General features: G+C 49.0%; 1 pseudogene; it reads right to left on the bottom strand.

Annotated features, from left to right (window-relative positions):
• Nucleotides 1–1,376: 1,376 nt before the first annotated feature.
• LOC132215412 (protein S100-A14-like) lies at nucleotides 1,377–1,934 on the bottom strand (annotated as a pseudogene).
• Between the last annotated feature and the right edge of the window lie 2,062 nt (nucleotides 1,935–3,996).

The following is a 3,996-nucleotide window of genomic DNA, read 5'->3' as shown; positions in this document are numbered from 1 at the left end:
TGGTGTGTGACGCTGGCCTGAAGGTCTCTGAGGTCCTCCAGCCAAGGAGATGCCAGACACAGCCACAGGGCAGACAGCCGAGGTGGAAAAGTGATGGGAGCATATTGAAACCTGTAAGCAAGGGACAGAGAAGGGATTTTGGTTCGCTTCACCATGGTGGGCCCAGGCCTTGTCTCTCCTATCAGATATAAGATACAGGTTGATACAATCGAAAATAAGCCAACACACACATCTGCAAAGAATGAAACCCACTGAGAAAATGAACAGAACACCTAACAAGGAATTTTTAAAAATCTGAACAAAGCAGCCATGAGAATCCATTTAATCTGGATCAGAACAGGAAGATGTTTAAAAAGGAAAATCATGAAGCGATGGAAAGGCGGTGGGAGGTGGGCTCTGTCCCACCTCGCCGATGAGAATCAACATTGCTGCGACATTTCTGTGTGCCATAAGAGCCTTCAAATGCTGCTACCCTTAGACCAGATGACTTTGTTTCTAGAAATATGTCTAAGAGAATGATCAGAAGTGAACTAGAACATGCCTAATGAACAAAGATGTTCACACAATACAATTTATGATATCAGAATATTGGAAGCCTTCTAAATATTCAACAGCAGGGGAAGGATTAAGTAGATCTACCCTTGCACACAGTGGAATATTTTACAGACCAGAAAAATGATGCTTCCAAAGAATTTTTTTTCACTTTTTCATTATTTATTAACCAAAACCAACCGTCATTCATTTTTTATCCTCACCTGAGGACATTTTCATTGATTTTGAGAGAGGGGGGAGAGAGAGAAGAGAGAGAAGAGAAGAGAAGAGAAGAGAAGAGAAGAGAAGAGAAGAGAAGAGAAGAGAAGAGAGAAACATTGATCAGTGGCTTCCTGCATGCACCAGAAACAAACCCACAACTTAGGCATGTGTCCTGACCAGGAATTGAACTCACGACCTTTCAGTGTACAGGATGACACTCCTACCAACTGAGCTACATTGGCCAGAGCCAAAACAACTGTCATCCTTAAAATGCCCAAGCACCCAGCTGGTACTCTCACTCCCAAGGTCACACCCTCCTTAGCCTGTGCCCCACCTCTCTCCCACTTCCCCTGACAAGCCCAAGGTCAGTCCTGGGAGGAGGCTGGGGCAGAGCTAGAGGTGGGAAGAGACAGCATTGGACAGACAGTTAGTTTGGATTAGGGAAGAGATAAGGAGGGCTAGGTTCTTAGAGACCTTTCTTAATACCAAATAGCCAGCCCTATTCCCAGCCCCTTTCGAATCATTTCCCATAGCTCAGCTTCTCTCTGCCCTGCACACACTACCAAATGGTGTGGCCCTTACATCATCCTTACTCCTCCACATCCATCCCTGGACACAACCTGCTACCTGAGCCTCCCTGTAGTGGGGATCCCTGGACCCATGGGCTCCACAGAGCTCCCAGGGATGAAGTGCAGAGAGCCCGGGGAAGGGCCGTTATGAACCGGAACCTTGCAGAGCTGAGACAGGTGTGGGCTGGGAACCAGCATGGTGATGGAAAAGAGGAGTTTTCTCTCCAGGCCCAGAGTCTCTAAGGCCCCCTTTGCCAGCATCCCACCAAGAACCCCAGGGGAAGGTCCTTGGCTCCCCCGGACAGGGCTCTCCAGCTTCACGCTCTGGGCTGCTTCTCCAATCAGCTCCCAGAAACTCCCAAACACCAGCTCAGAGTCATGACAGCGGCCAGGTTGGTGCTTCTCTCTCCCAGCCCATGTGCTCGGCAGGAGGTGGGGCAGCGGCTGGATCGCGTAGCCCAGAGTTGGTCAGCTTCTCCTTCCACCCTCCACCGAGTACTGGAGGAGGTTCCTGATGAGGGTCTCAGTGGCCCTCTCCATGTCCCCGAATTCCTGGGCATCCTCGGCATGGGCTGACCCACACTGTCCCATGGTGCCTGGTGTGCTTGGTCCTGTGGTGAGAGTGTGCCTTCTGCGGCCTGCCCCGGGGAAGCCGATGGCTTATGATCTGCCTGCAGGCGGCTGCTGAGATAGGACAGGTGGAGCCAGCTCACCCGAGCTCAGCACTTACACCTCCAAAGATGATTTTAATGACACAAAATTTTTCTGATATAGCATTACATTAAAATGCAAAACTGTAGAGATTTCTCTAAATAATTTACATATATGTATAACATGATAGATAGAAAATGTTAAAAGTACATATTTATCAATGGTGAGATTATGTGTCATTTAAAATTTTTCCTTTTACATATTTTCCAGATTTTCTGCAATGATCACATTTTATGTTCATAACCAGAATATTTGAGCAAATTCTTTAGCAGTTCAGAGATGCGAGAGACCATTGGCCTGGAGTAATCAGTTGTTTCCTAAAAGACCTGAGTTGAGAAAGGCCCTGTAGACAATGACCAGTGTTGTTACAAGAGGTTGATCAGGTGGGTCCTATTCTCCCCACTGGACAGCCGGGAGCCTGAGACCTGGGCCTTGCTCAAGGTCGCTCACCAGCGTTAGTAGTCAGGAAGAGAACCCGCTCCCGATTCCGGGCACGTGGGTTTTTCATTAGGCCCAGCTGCCTGGTGATGGGAGGAGCCTGTGGGCATCTGCTCATTAGCTCTCAGCCCTCGCCCTCTGATTGTTTATCTGGAGCGACTGCAGAAGCAAGCCTGGGACGCCTGCCCCTGGGACGCCTGCCCCTGGCCCGGCTGCCTGGCTTGCATGCATCTCCCGGTAGGTCTTAGCAGCCATTGCTCCAAATCACGGGGCCTGCTGCTCGGGGCTGGCAGTGTTTGGGAGCACGCTGCTCCCAGGTCCACTAAATCACTCCCAATGCAGCAAGCGCAGCAGGTGCTGTGAGCTCTCATCAGCAGTGTCTTGTGCTGGGGGGACTCTGCAGGTGGGGGACTCTGCAGGTGGGTGCCTCCCAGAAGCAGCTGTTTGTCTGAGCAACACTTGATCAGAACGTGCATTCTGGGTCCTTTGCAGGTTTCCTGGGGGAAAATAGCGGCAGAGGCTGGCACCAGGAAGCGAAGGTGCAGTAAAATAACCACAGGGACGTGGCGTGAAGAATTGGAACTTTGATGCCAGACAGACTTGGGTTTGAGTCCTGACACAGGTGCCTTTCAGTTAAGGTTCTTTGGGCAAGCCGCTGAATCTTTCTGAGTCCCGATTTTCCCCATCTGTCAAATGGGTATGATGACACCCATCTCACTGGGAGTATTAAACACTATGATCATGATGCTCCATAATTGTACTCCGATGGCTAATGACAGTGGACTTTATTTTTAAGAAGTTACTACTTACTATTACATATAATGGGGTAATATTTCATTTTAAGCATATTATAACCGAATGGTGCAATGTGAAGCATGGCAGAGCAGTTTGGAACAATTGGAGCTGTTTGAGAGACTTTGAGAAGGAGGAGACATTGAGACATTGTAGTGGCTTTTAGGAGGACAGCCTTGCTAAGTGGAGAGCAGTGTAAATAGCCTTGCCAACATTAAGGGAACTGTTAATGGCTCTGCGTTTGGCTTAGGTTGCGTCCTTGCTGCAGGAGTGGGAAGACATATGGGCCCCTCACTCTGCCCTTGGGCCACACCATTCCTATCTTGTGCCTCTGCTCATATCATTCCCAGCCTGGAGTGATCCCCTGGTCTTTCTGAGTCCCATTATCCTCCTAGATCTGCTCAGATCTCTTTCCACACCACCCCTGCCTTTCTACCCAAAAGTCATCGAATTGGTCAACATGGTTTCCTCCTCTCTCTCTGCCACTATCGTTTGTGTCTCCGTCTGAGAGGCTGTGCAGAGTAGTGGGAAAGGCAGTGGTACTGGATAGAACCAGACTGTCCCTGCCACACATTGGTTCTTCGGCCAAGGGCAGGTTATGAAACTGCTCTGAGCATCAGTTTCATCATACAAATGTGTGAATTGTATTTATAGTGATCAACTCTTGAGCATTCATATGCCAAGCACTGTACAAAGAGCTGTAAAGACGTTATTTCCCTTAGTCTTTGAGTAT

The sequence above is a fragment of the Myotis daubentonii genome, chromosome 14 (genome assembly GCF_963259705.1).
Source record: "Myotis daubentonii chromosome 14, mMyoDau2.1, whole genome shotgun sequence".
Taxonomy (NCBI): domain Eukaryota; kingdom Metazoa; phylum Chordata; class Mammalia; order Chiroptera; family Vespertilionidae; genus Myotis; species Myotis daubentonii.
The sequence above is the reverse complement of the archived record's forward strand: the minus strand, read 5'-3'. Positions and strand labels throughout refer to the sequence as shown.